This window comes from Oncorhynchus nerka, linkage group LG18 (assembly GCF_034236695.1).
Source record: "Oncorhynchus nerka isolate Pitt River linkage group LG18, Oner_Uvic_2.0, whole genome shotgun sequence".
NCBI lineage: Eukaryota > Metazoa > Chordata > Actinopteri > Salmoniformes > Salmonidae > Oncorhynchus > Oncorhynchus nerka.
The window spans coordinates 82,638,704-82,652,896 of NC_088413.1; positions in this window are offsets into that span (position 1 = coordinate 82,638,704).

Below are 14,193 nucleotides of genomic sequence, written 5' to 3' on the forward strand. Positions count from 1 at the left end.
TGGGGGGTAGTTCAGCTAGTGTGGTTGATATCTCTGGGGGTAGTTCAGCTAGTGTGGTTGATATCTCTGGGGGTAGTTCAGCTAGTGTGGTTGATATCTCTGGGGGTAGTTCAGCTAGTGTGGTTGATATCTCTGGGGGGGTAGTTCAGCTAGTGTGGTTGATATCTCTGGGGGGTAGTTCAGCTAGTGTGGTTGATATCTCTGGGGGGTAGTTCAGCTAGTGTGGTTGATATCTCTGGGGGTAGTTCAGCTAGTGTGGTTGATATCTCTGGGGGGGGTAGTTCAGCTAGTGTGGTTGATATCTCTGGGGGGGTAGTTCAGCTAGTGTGGTTGATATCTCTGGGGGGTAGTTCAGCTAGTGTGGTTGATATCTCTGGGGGGTAGTAGTTCAGCTAGTGTGGTTGATATCTCTGGGGGTAGTTCAGCTAGTGTGGTTGATATCTCTGGGGGGCAGTAGTTCAGCTAGTGTGGTTGATATCTCTGGGGGGTAGTTCAGCTAGTGTGGTTGATATCTCTGGGGGGTAGTTCAGCTAGTGTGGTTGATATCTCTGGGGGGGGTAGTTCAGCTAGTGTGGTTGATATCTCTGGGGGGGGTAGTTCAGCTAGTGTGGTTGATATCTCTGGGGGGGGTAGTTCAGCTAGTGTGGTTGATATCTCTGGGGGGGTAGTTCAGCTAGTGTGGTTGATATCTCTGGGGGGGTAGTTCAGCTAGTGTGGTTGATATCTCTGGGGGTAGTTCAGCTAGTGTGGTTGATATCTCTGGGGGTAGTTCAGCTAGTGTGGTTGATATCTCTGGGGGTAGTTCAGCTAGTGTGGTTGATATCTCTGGGGGGTAGTTCAGCTAGTGTGGTTGATATCTCTGGGGGGTAGTTCAGCTAGTGTGGTTGATATCTCTGGGGGGGTAGTTCAGCTAGTGTGGTTGATATCTCTGGGGGGTAGTTCAGCTAGTGTGGTTGATATCTCTGGGGGGGGTAGTTCAGCTAGTGTGGTTGATATCTCTGGGGGGTAGTTCAGCTAGTGTGGTTGATATCTCTGGGGGGGGTAGTTCAGCTAGTGTGGTTGATATCTCTGGGGGGGGTAGTTCAGCTAGTGTGGTTGATATCTCTGGGGGTAGTTCAGCTAGTGTGGTTGATATCTCTGGGGGGGGTAGTTCAGCTAGTGTGGTTGATATCTCTGGGGGGGGTAGTTCAGCTAGTGTGGTTGATATCTCTGGGGGGTAGTTCAGCTAGTGTGGTTGATATCTCTGGGGGGTAGTTCAGCTAGTGTGGTTGATATCTCTGGGGGGGGGGGTAGTTCAGCTAGTGTGGTTGATATCTCTGGGGGGTAGTTCAGCTAGTGTGGTTGATATCTCTGGGGGTAGTTCAGCTAGTGTGGTTGATATCTCTGGGGGGTAGTTCAGCTAGTGTGGTTGATATCTCTGGGGGGGTAGTTCAGCTAGTGTGGTTGATATCTCTGGGGGGTAGTTCAGCTAGTGTGGTTGATATCTCTGGGGGGTAGTTCAGCTAGTGTGGTTGATATCTCTGGGGGGGGTAGTTCAGCTAGTGTGGTTGATATCTCTGGGGGGTAGTTCAGCTAGTGTGGTTGATATCTCTGGGGGGTAGTTCAGCTAGTGTGGTTGATATCTCTGGGGGGGGTAGTTCAGCTAGTGTGGTTGATATCTCTGGGGGGGGTAGTTCAGCTAGTGTGGTTGATATCTCTGGGGGGTAGTTCAGCTAGTGTGGTTGATATCTCTGGGGGGGTAGTTTCAGCTAGTGTGGTTGATATCTCTGGGGGGTAGTTCAGCTAGTGTGGTTGATATCTCTGGGGGGGTAGTTCAGCTAGTGTGGTTGATATCTCTGGGGGGGGTAGTTCAGCTAGTGTGGTTGATATCTCTGGGGGGGTAGTTCAGCTAGTGTGGTTGATATCTCTGGGGGGTAGTTCAGCTAGTGTGGTTGATATCTCTGGGGGGTAGTTCAGCTAGTGTGGTTGATATCTCTGGGGGTGGGTAGTTCAGCTAGTGTGGTTGATATCTCTGGGGGGTAGTTCAGCTAGTGTGGTTGATATCTCTGGGGGGGGTAGTTCAGCTAGTGTGGTTGATATCTCTGGGGGGGGTAGTTCAGCTAGTGTGGTTGATATCTCTGGGGGGTAGTTCAGCTAGTGTGGTTGATATCTCTGGGGGGTAGTTCAGCTAGTGTGGTTGATATCTCTGGGGGGGGTAGTTCAGCTAGTGTGGTTGATATCTCTGGGGGGTAGTTCAGCTAGTGTGGTTGATATCTCTGGGGGGTAGTTCAGCTAGTGTGGTTGATATCTCTGGGGGGGGTAGTTCAGCTAGTGTGGTTGATATCTCTGGGGGTAGTTCAGCTAGTGTGGTTGATATCTCTGGGGGGGTAGTTCAGCTAGTGTGGTTGATATCTCTGGGGGGTAGTTCAGCTAGTGTGGTTGATATCTCTGGGGGGGTAGTTCAGCTAGTGTGGTTGATATCTCTGGGGGGGTAGTTCAGCTAGTGTGGTTGATATCTCTGGGGGGTAGTTCAGCTAGTGTGGTTGATATCTCTGGGGGGGGTAGTTCAGCTAGTGTGGTTGATATCTCTGGGGGTAGTTCAGCTAGTGTGGTTGATATCTCTGGGGGGTAGTTCAGCTAGTGTGGTTGATATCTCTGGGGGTAGTTCAGCTAGTGTGGTTGATATCTCTGGGGGGTAGTTCAGCTAGTGTGGTTGATATCTCTGGGGGTAGTTCAGCTAGTGTGGTTGATATCTCTGGGGGGGGTAGTTCAGCTAGTGTGGTTGATATCTCTGGGGGGGTAGTTCAGCTAGTGTGGTTGATATCTCTGGGGGTAGTTCAGCTAGTGTGGTTGATATCTCTGGGGGGTAGTTCAGCTAGTGTGGTTGATATCTCTGGGGGGGTAGTTCAGCTAGTGTGGTTGATATCTCTGGGGGTAGTTCAGCTAGTGTGGTTGATATCTCTGGGGGGTAGTTCAGCTAGTGTGGTTGATATCTCTGGGGGGGGGGTAGTTCAGCTAGTGTGGTTGATATCTCTGGGGGGTAGTTCAGCTAGTGTGGTTGATATCTCTGGGGGGATAGTTCAGCTAGTGTGGTTGATATCTCTGGGGGGGTAGTTCAGCTAGTGTGGTTGATATCTCTGGGGGGTAGTTCAGCTAGTGTGGTTGATATCTCTGGGGGTAGTTCAGCTAGTGTGGTTGATATCTCTGGGGGGGGTAGTTCAGCTAGTGTGGTTGATATCTCTGGGGGGTAGTTCAGCTCTGTGGTTGATATCTCTGGGGGGTAGTTCAGCTAGTGTGGTTGATATCTCTGGGGGGTAGTTCAGCTAGTGTGGTTGATATCTCTGGGGGTAGTTCAGCTAGTGTGGTTGATATCTCTGGGGGGTAGTTCAGCTAGTGTGGTTGATATCTCTGGGGGTAGTTCAGCTAGTGTGGTTGATATCTCTGGGGGGTAGTTCAGCTAGTGTGGTTGATATCTCTGGGGGGTAGTTCAGCTAGTGTGGTTGATATCTCTGGGGGGGGTAGTTCAGCTAGTGTGGTTGATATCTCTGGGGGTAGGGGGTTGATATCTCTGGGGGTAGTTCAGCTAGTGTGGTTGATATCTCTGGGGGTAGTTCAGCTAGTGTGGTTGATATCTCTGGGGGGTAGTTCAGCTAGTGTGGTTGATATCTCTGGGGGGTAGTTCAGCTAGTGTGGTTGATATCTCTGGGGGGTAGTTCAGCTAGTGTGGTTGATATCTCTGGGGGTTCAGCTAGTTCAGCTAGTGTGGTTGATATCTCTGGGGGGGTAGTTCAGCTAGTGTGGTTGATATCTCTGGGGGGGTAGTTCAGCTAGTGTGGTTGATATCTCTGGGGGGTAGTTCAGCTAGTGTGGTTGATATCTCTGGGGGGGTAGTTCAGCTAGTGTGGTTGATATCTCTGGGGGGTAGTTCAGCTAGTGTGGTTGATATCTCTGGGGGTAGTTCAGCTAGTGTGGTTGATATCTCTGGGGGAGGGTAGTTCAGCTAGTGGGTTGAGTTCAGCTAGTGTGGTTGATATCTCTGGGGGGGGGGTAGTTCAGCTAGTGTGGTTGATATCTCTGGGGGGTTGACATCTCTGGGGGGGTGGGTAGTTCAGCTAGTGTGGTTGATATCTCTGGGGGGTAGTTCAGCTAGTGTGGTTGATATCTCTGGGGGTAGTTCAGCTAGTGTGGTTGATATCTCTGGGGGGTAGTTCAGCTAGTGTGGTTGATATCTCTGGGGGGGTAGTTCAGCTAGTGTGGTTGATATCTCTGGGGGGTAGTTCAGCTAGTGTGGTTGATATCTCTGGGGGGGTAGTTCAGCTAGTGTGGTTGATATCTCTGGGGGTAGTTCAGCTAGTGTGGTTGATATCTCTGGGGGGGTAGTTCAGCTAGTGTGGTTGATATCTCTGGGGGGGGTAGTTCAGCTAGTGTGGTTGATATCTCTGGGGGAGTAGTTCAGCTAGTGTGGTTGATATCTCTGGGGGGTAGTTCAGCTAGTGTGGTTGATATCTCTGGGGGTAGTTCAGCTAGTGTGGTTGATATCTCTGGGGGGTAGTTCAGCTAGTGTGGTTGATATCTCTGGGGGTTCAGCTAGTGTAGTTCAGCTAGTGTGGTTGATATCTCTGGGGGTAGTTCAGCTAGTGTGGTTGATATCTCTGGGGGTAGTTCAGCTAGTGTGGTTGATATCTCTGGGGGGTAGTTCAGCTAGTGTGGTTGATATCTCTGGGGGGTAGTTCAGCTAGTGTGGTTGATATCTCTGGGGGGGGTAGTTCAGCTAGTGTGGTTGATATCTCTGGGGGGTAGTTCAGCTAGTGTGGTTGATATCTCTGGGGGTAGTTCAGCTAGTGTGGTTGATATCTCTGGGGGGGTAGTTCAGCTAGTGTGGTTGATATCTCTGGGGGGTAGTTCAGCTAGTGTGGTTGATATCTCTGGGGGGGGTAGTTCAGCTAGTGTGGTTGATATCTCTGGGGGGGGGGTAGTTCAGCTAGTGTGGTTGATATCTCTGGGGGTAGTTCAGCTAGTGTGGTTGATATCTCTGGGGGGGTAGTTCAGCTAGTGTGGTTGATATCTCTGGGGGTAGTTCAGCTAGTGTGGTTGATATCTCTGGGGGGGGTAGTTCAGCTAGTGTGGTTGATATCTCTGGGGGGTAGTTCAGCTAGTGTGGTTGATATCTCTGGGGGGTAGTTCAGCTAGTGTGGTTGATATCTCTGGGGGGGTAGTTCAGCTAGTGTGGTTGATATCTCTGGGGGTAGTTCAGCTAGTGTGGTTGATATCTCTGGGGGGTAGTTCAGCTAGTGTGGTTGATATCTCTGGGGGTAGTTCAGCTAGTGTGGTTGATATCTCTGGGGGGTAGTTCAGCTAGTGTGGTTGATATCTCTGGGGGGTAGTTCAGCTAGTGTGGTTGATATCTCTGGGGGTAGTTCAGCTAGTGTGGTTGATATCTCTGGGGGGGGGTAGTTCAGCTAGTGTGGTTGATATCTCTGGGGGTAGTTCAGCTAGTGTGGTTGATATCTCTGGGGGGTAGTTCAGCTAGTGTGGTTGATATCTCTGGGGGGGTAGTTCAGCTAGTGTGGTTGATATCTCTGGGGGGTTCAGCTAGTGTGGTTGATATCTCTGGGGGGGGTAGTTCAGCTAGTGTGGTTGATATCTCTGGGGGGTAGTTCAGCTAGTGTGGTTGATATCTCTGGGGGGTAGTTCAGCTAGGGGTGTTCAGCTAGGTTGATATCTCTGGGGGGGGGTAGTTCAGCTAGTGTGGTTGATATCTCTGGGGGGTAGTTCAGCTAGTGTGGTTGATATCTCTGGGGGGGTAGTTCAGCTAGTGTGGTTGATATCTCTGGGGGTAGTTCAGCTAGTGTGGTTGATATCTCTGGGGGTAGTTCAGCTAGTGTGGTTGATATCTCTGGGGGGTAGTTCAGCTAGTGTGGTTGATATCTCTGGGGGGTAGTTCAGCTAGTGTGGTTGATATCTCTGGGGGGTAGTTCAGCTAGTGTGGTTGATATCTCTGGGGGGTAGTTCAGCTAGTGTGGTTGATATCTCTGGGGGGGGTAGTTCAGCTAGTGTGGTTGATATCTCTGTTCAGCTAGTGTGGTTGATATCTCTGGGGGGTAGTTCAGCTAGTGTGGTTGATATCTCTGGGGGGTAGTTCAGCTAGTGTGGTTGATATCTCTGGGGGGTAGTTCAGCTAGTGTGGTTGATATCTCTGGGGGGGTAGTTCAGCTAGTGTGGTTGATATCTCTGGGGGGTAGTTCAGCTAGTGTGGTTGATATCTCTGGGGGGGTAGTTCAGCTAGTGTGGTTGATATCTCTGGGGGTAGTTCAGCTAGTGTGGTTGATATCTCTGGGGGGGGTAGTTCAGCTAGTGTGGTTGATATCTCTGGGGGGTAGTTCAGCTAGTGTGGTTGATATCTCTGGGGGGGGTAGTTCAGCTAGTGTGGTTGATATCTCTGGGGGGTGGGGTTGATATCTGGGGGTAGTTCAGCTAGTGTGGTTGATATCTCTGGGGGGTAGTTCAGCTAGTGGGGTTGATATCTCTGGGGGTAGTTCAGCTAGTGTGGTTGATATCTCTGGGGGATATCTCTGGGGTAGTTCAGCTAGTGTGGTTGATATCTCTGGGGGGTAGTTCAGCTAGTGTGGTTGATATCTCTGGGGGTAGTTCAGCTAGTGTGGTTGATATCTCTGGGGGGGGTAGTTCAGCTAGTGTGGTTGATATCTCTGGGGGGTAGTTCAGCTAGTGTGGTTGATATCTCTGGGGGGGGGTAGTTCAGCTAGTGTGGTTGATATCTCTGGGGGGTAGTTCAGCTAGTGTGGTTGATATCTCTGGGGGGGGTAGTTCAGCTAGTGTGGTTGATATCTCTGGGGGGGTAGTTCAGCTAGTGTGGTTGATATCTCTGGGGGTAGTTCAGCTAGTGGGTTGATATCTCTGGGGGGTAGTTCAGCTAGTGTGGTTGATATCTCTGGGGGGTAGTTCAGCTAGTGTGGTTGATATCTCTGGGGGGTAGTTCAGCTAGTGTGGTTGATATCTCTGGGGGGTAGTTCAGCTAGTGTGGTTGATATCTCTGGGGGGGTAGTTCAGCTAGTGTGGTTGATATCTCTGGGGGGTAGTTCAGCTAGTGTGGTTGATATCTCTGGGGGGGTAGTTCAGCTAGTGTGGTTGATATCTCTGGGGGGTAGTTCAGCTAGTGTGGTTGATATCTCTGGGGGGGTAGTTCAGCTAGTGTGGTTGATATCTCTGGGGGTAGTTCAGCTAGTGTGGTTGATATCTCTGGGGGTAGTTCAGCTAGTGTGGTTGATATCTCTGGGGGTAGTTCAGCTAGTGTGGTTGATATCTCTGTTCAGCTAGTGTGGTTGATATCTCTGGGGGGTAGTTCAGCTAGTGTGGTTGATATCTCTGGGGGTTGATATCTCTGGGGGGTAGTTCAGCTAGTGTGGTTGATATCTCTGGGGGGTAGTTCAGCTAGTGTGGTTGATATCTCTGGGGGGGTAGTTCAGCTAGTGTGGTTGATATCTCTGGGGGGGTAGTTCAGCTAGTGTGGTTGATATCTCTGGGGGGGTAGTTCAGCTAGTGTGGTTGATATCTCTGGGGGGTAGTTCAGCTAGTGTGGTTGATATCTCTGGGGGGGGTAGTTCAGCTAGTGTGGTTGATATCTCTGGGGGGTAGTTCAGCTAGTGTGGTTGATATCTCTGGGGGGGTAGTTCAGCTAGTGTGGTTGATATCTCTGGGGGGGGTAGTTCAGCTAGTGTGGTTGATATCTCTGGGGGGTAGTTCAGCTAGTGTGGTTGATATCTCTGGGGGGGGTAGTTCAGCTAGTGTGGTTGATATCTCTGGGGGGTAGTTCAGCTAGTGTGGTTGATATCTCTGGGGGGGGGGGTAGTTCAGCTAGTGTGGTTGATATCTCTGGGGGGTAGTTCAGCTAGTGTGGTTGATATCTCTGGGGGGGTAGTTCAGCTAGTGTGGTTGATATCTCTGGGGGGGTAGTTCAGCTAGTGTGGTTGATATCTCTGGGGGGTGTAGTTCAGCTAGTGTGGTTGATATCTCTGGGGGTAGTTCAGCTAGTGTGGTTGATATCTCTGGGGGGGGTAGTTCAGCTAGTGTGGTTGATATCTCTGGGGGGTAGTTCAGCTAGTGTGGTTGATATCTCTGGGGGGTAGTTCAGCTAGTGTGGTTGATATCTCTGGGGGGTAGTTCAGCTAGTGTGGTTGATATCTCTGGGGGGTAGTTCAGCTAGTGTGGTTGATATCTCTGGGGGGGGTAGTTCAGCTAGTGTGGTTGATATCTCTGGGGGTAGTTCAGCTAGTGTGGTTGATATCTCTGGGGGGGGTAGTTCAGCTAGTGTGGTTGATATCTCTGGGGGAGTAGTTCAGCTAGTGTGGTTGATATCTCTGGGGGGTAGTTCAGCTAGTGTGGTTGATATCTCTGGGGGGGGGGTAGTTCAGCTAGTGTGGTTGATATCTCTGGGGGGTAGTTCAGCTAGTGTGGTTGATATCTCTGGGGGTAGTTCAGCTAGTGTGGTTGATATCTCTGGGGGGATAGTTCAGCTAGTGTGGTTGATATCTCTGGGGGGGGGTAGTTCAGCTAGTGTGGTTGATATCTCTGGGGGGGTAGTTCAGCTAGTGTGGTTGATATCTCTGGGGGGGGTAGTTCAGCTAGTGTGGTTGATATCTCTGGGGGGGGTAGTTCAGCTAGTGTGGTTGATATCTCTGGGGGGGTAGTTCAGCTAGTGTGGTTGATATCTCTGGGGGGGGTAGTTCAGCTAGTGTGGTTGATATCTCTGGGGGGTAGTTCAGCTAGTGTGGTTGATATCTCTGGGGGAGTAGTTCAGCTAGTGTGGTTGATATCTCTGGGGGGGGTAGTTCAGCTAGTGTGGTTGATATCTCTGGGGGGTAGTTCAGCTAGTGTGGTTGATATCTCTGGGGGGTAGTTCAGCTAGTGTGGTTGATATCTCTGGGGGGGTAGTTCAGCTAGTGTGGTTGATATCTCTGGGGGGTAGTTCAGCTAGTGTGGTTGATATCTCTGGGGGGGTAGTTCAGCTAGTGTGGTTGATATCTCTGGGGGGTAGTTCAGCTAGTGTGGTTGATATCTCTGGGGGTAGTTCAGCTAGTGTGGTTGATATCTCTGGGGGGGGTAGTTCAGCTAGTGTGGTTGATATCTCTGGGGGGGGTAGTTCAGCTAGTGTGGTTGATATCTCTGGGGGAGTAGTTCAGCTAGTGTGGTTGATATCTCTGGGGGGGGTAGTTCAGCTAGTGTGGTTGATATCTCTGGGGGGGAGTAGTTCAGCTAGTGTGGTTGATATCTCTGGGGGGGTAGTTCAGCTAGTGTGGTTGATATCTCTGGGGGGTAGTTCAGCTAGTGTGGTTGATATCTCTGGGGGGGTAGTTCAGCTAGTGTGGTTGATATCTCTGGGGGGGGTAGTTCAGCTAGTGTGGTTGATATCTCTGGGGGTTCAGCTAGTTCAGCTAGTGTGGTTGATATCTCTGGGGGGGGGTAGTTCAGCTAGTGTGGTTGATATCTCTGGGGGGTAGTTCAGCTAGTGTGGTTGATATCTCTGGGGGTAGTTCAGCTAGTGTGGTTGATATCTCTGGGGGGGTAGTTCAGCTAGTGTGGTTGATATCTCTGGGGGGGGTAGTTCAGCTAGTGTGGTTGATATCTCTGGGGGGTAGTTCAGCTAGTGTGGTTGATATCTCTGGGGGGGTAGTTCAGCTAGTGTGGTTGATATCTCTGGGGGGGGTAGTTCAGCTAGTGTGGTTGATATCTCTGGGGGTAGTTCAGCTAGTGTGGTTGATATCTCTGGGGGGGTAGTTCAGCTAGTGTGGTTGATATCTCTGGGGGGTAGTTCAGCTAGTGTGGTTGATATCTCTGGGGGGGGTAGTTCAGCTAGTGTGGTTGATATCTCTGGGGGGTAGTTCAGCTAGTGTGGTTGATATCTCTGGGGGGTAGTTCAGCTAGTGTGGTTGATATCTCTGGGGGGGTAGTTCAGCTAGTGTGGTTGATATCTCTGGGGGGTAGTTCAGCTAGTGTGGTTGATATCTCTGGGGGGGTAGTTCAGCTAGTGTGGTTGATATCTCTGGGGGTAGTTCAGCTAGTGTGGTTGATATCTCTGGGGGGTAGTTCAGCTAGTGTGGTTGATATCTCTGGGGGGTAGTAGTTCAGCTAGTGTGGTTGATATCTCTGGGGGGGGTAGTTCAGCTAGTGTGGTTGATATCTCTGGGGGGTAGTTCAGCTAGTGTGGTTGATATCTCTGGGGGGTAGTTCAGCTAGTGTGGTTGATATCTCTGGGGGGTAGTTCAGCTAGTGTGGTTGATATCTCTGGGGGGTAGTTCAGCTAGTGTGGTTGATATCTCTGGGGGGTAGTTCAGCTAGTGTGGTTGATATCTCTGGGGGGGTTCAGCTAGTTGATATCTCTGGGGTGTTCAGCTAGTTGGTTGATATCTCTGGGGGGTAGTTCAGCTAGTGTGGTTGATATCTCTGGGGGGGTAGTTCAGCTAGTGTGGTTGATATCTCTGGGGGGGGTAGTTCAGCTAGTGTGGTTGATATCTCTGGGGGTAGGTAGTTCAGCTAGTGTGGTTGATATCTCTGGGGGTAGTTCAGCTAGTGTGGTTGATATCTCTGGCTAGTGTGGTTATCTCTGATATCTCTGGGGATATCTCTGGGGGGTAGTTCAGCTAGTGTGGTTGATATCTCTGGGGGGGGGGTAGTTCAGCTAGTGTGGTTGATATCTCTGGGGGGGCTAGTAGTTCAGCTAGTGTGGTTGATATCTCTGGGGGGGTAGTTCAGCTAGTGTGGTTGATATCTCTGGGGGGTAGTTCAGCTAGTGTGGTTGATATCTCTGGGGGGGGTAGTTCAGCTAGTGTGGTTGATATCTCTGGGGGGTAGTTCAGCTAGTGTGGTTGATATCTCTGGGGGGTAGTTCAGCTAGTGTGGTTGATATCTCTGGGGGGGTAGTTCAGCTAGTGTGGTTGATATCTCTGGGGGGGTAGTTCAGCTAGTGTGGTTGATATCTCTGGGGGGGGTAGTTCAGCTAGTGTGGTTGATATCTCTGGGGGGTAGTTCAGCTAGTGTGGTTGATATCTCTGGGGGGGAGGTAGTTCAGCTAGTGTGGTTGATATCTCTGGGGGGGGTAGTTCAGCTAGTGTGGTTGATATCTCTGGGGGGTAGTTCAGCTAGTGTGGTTGATATCTCTGGGGGGGTAGTTCAGCTAGTGTGGTTGATATCTCTGGGGGTAGTTCAGCTAGTGTGGTTGATATCTCTGGGGGGTAGTTCAGCTAGTGTGGTTGATATCTCTGGGGGTAGTTCAGCTAGTGTGGTTGATATCTCTGGGGGGGTAGTTCAGCTAGTGTGGTTGATATCTCTGGGGGGGAGTAGTTCAGCTAGTGTGGTTGATATCTCTGGGGGGTAGTTCAGCTAGTGTGGTTGATATCTCTGGGGGGGTAGTTCAGCTAGTGTGGTTGATATCTCTGGGGGGTAGTTCAGCTAGTGTGGTTGATATCTCTGGGGGGGTAGTTCAGCTAGTGTGGTTGATATCTCTGGGGGTAGTTCAGCTAGTGTGGTTGATATCTCTGGGGGGTGGGTAGTTCAGCTAGTGTGGTTGATATCTCTGGGGGGTAGTTCAGCTAGTGTGGTTGATATCTCTGGGGGGGAGTAGTTCAGCTAGTGTGGTTGATATCTCTGGGGGGGGTAGTTCAGCTAGTGTGGTTGATATCTCTGGGGGTAGTTCAGCTAGTGTGGTTGATATCTCTGGGGATGGGGTTGTTCAGCTAGTGTGGTTGATATCTCTGGGGGGGTAGTTCAGCTAGTGTGGTTGATATCTCTGGGGGGTAGTTCAGCTAGTGTGGTTGATATCTCTGGGGGGGTAGTTCAGCTAGTGTGGTTGATATCTCTGGGGGTAGTTCAGCTAGTGTGGTTGATATCTCTGGGGGGTAGTTCAGCTAGTGTGGTTGATATCTCTGTGGGTTGATATCTCTGGTTCAGCTAGTGGGTTGATATCTCTGGAAGTTCAGCTAGTGTGGTTGATATCTCTGGGGGGGGTAGTTCAGCTAGTGTGGTTGATATCTCTGGGGGGGTAGTTCAGCTAGTGTGGTTGATATCTCTGGGGGGGGGTAGTTCAGCTAGTGTGGTTGATATCTCTGGGGGGTAGTTCAGCTAGTGTGGTTGATATCTCTGGGGGGTAGTTCAGCTAGTGTGGTTGATATCTCTGGGGGGGTAGTTCAGCTAGTGTGGTTGATATCTCTGGGGGGGAGTAGTTCAGCTAGTGTGGTTGATATCTCTGGGGGGTAGTTCAGCTAGTGTGGTTGATATCTCTGGGGGGGTAGTTCAGCTAGTGTGGTTGATATCTCTGGGGGGTAGTTCAGCTAGTGTGGTTGATATCTCTGGGGGGTAGTTCAGCTAGTGTGGTTGATATCTCTGGGGGGGGTAGTTCAGCTAGTGTGGTTGATATCTCTGGGGGGTAGTTCAGCTAGTGTGGTTGATATCTCTGGGGGGTAGTTCAGCTAGTGTGGTTGATATCTCTGGGGGGGGTAGTTCAGCTAGTGTGGTTGATATCTCTGGGGGTAGTTCAGCTAGTGTGGTTGATATCTCTGGGGGGGGGGTAGTTCAGCTAGTGTGGTTGATATCTCTGGGGGGTAGTTCAGCTAGTGTGGTTGATATCTCTGGGGGAGTAGTTCAGCTAGTGTGGTTGATATCTCTGGGGGGAGGTAGTTCAGCTAGTGTGGTTGATATCTCTGGGAGTAGTTCAGCTAGTGTGGTTGATATCTCTGGGGGGGTAGTTCAGCTAGTGTGGTTGATATCTCTGGGGGTAGTTCAGCTAGTGTGGTTGATATCTCTGGGGGGGTAGTTCAGCTAGTGTGGTTGATATCTCTGGGGTAGTTCAGCTAGTGGTTGATATCTCTGGTAGGGGTAGCTAGTGTGGTTGATATCTCTGGGGGTAGTTCAGCTAGTGTGGTTGATATCTCTGGGAGTAGTTCAGCTAGTGTGGTTGATATCTCTGGGGGGTAGTTCAGCTAGTGTGGTTGATATCTCTGGGGGTAGTTCAGCTAGTGTGGTTGATATCTCTGGGGGTAGTTCAGCTAGTGTGGTTGATATCTCTGGGGGGTAGTTCAGCTAGTGTGGTTGATATCTCTGGGAGTAGTTCAGCTAGTGTGGTTGATATCTCTGGGGGGTAGTTCAGCTAGTGTGGTTGATATCTCTGGGGGCAGTCTCTGGTTGATATCTCTGGGGGGTAGTTCAGCTAGTGTGGTTGATATCTCTGGGGGGTAGTTCAGCTAGTGTGGTTGATATCTCTGGGGGGATAGTTCAGCTAGTGTGGTTGATATCTCTGAGGGTAGTTCAGCTAGTGTGGTTGATATCTCTGGGGGGTAGTTCAGCTAGTGTGGTTGATATCTCTGGGGGGGGTAGTTCAGCTAGTGTGGTTGATATCTCTGGGGGAGTAGTTCAGCTAGTGTGGTTGATATCTCTCTGATAGATGGAGTTCAGCTAGTGTGGTTGATATCTCTGGGAAGTAGTTCAGCTAGTGTGGTTGATATCTCTGGGGGTAGTTCAGCTAGTGTGGTTGATATCTCTGGGGGTTAGTGTAACTATCTCTGGGGGGTAGTTCAGCTACACTGATATCTCTGGGGGGTAGTCCTAGATTATGGCTGGCCTCTGGGGTAAATGTCAGTTCAGAAATGGCTGAAACCAGGTCAAACTGGCTGATAAACTCTCCTAGAGAAGGCTGATATCCTGAGTCTTACACTGACCTCTGGAGGGTAAATGTCAGATTACACAGAAATGAAACCAGGAGTCTAAACTATCCTAGTTATACACTGACCTCTGGAGGTAAATGTCAGATTACACAGAAATGAAACCAGAGTCTAAACTATCCTAGATTATACACTGACCTCTGGAGGGTAAATGTCAGATTACACAGAAATGAAACCAGGAGTCTAAACTATCCTAGATTATACACTGACCTCTGGAGGTAAATGTCAGATTACACAGAAATGAAACCAGGAGTCTAAACTATCTAGATTATACACTGACCTCTGGAGGGTTGTCAGATTACACAGAAATGAAACCAGAGTCTAAACTATCCTAGATTATACACTGACCTCTGGAGGGTAAATGTCAGATTACACAGAAATGAAACCAGAAGTCTAAACTATCCTAGATTATACACTGACCTCTGGAGGGTAAATGTCAGATTACACAGAAATGAAACCAGTGTGTCTAAACTATCCTAGATTATCA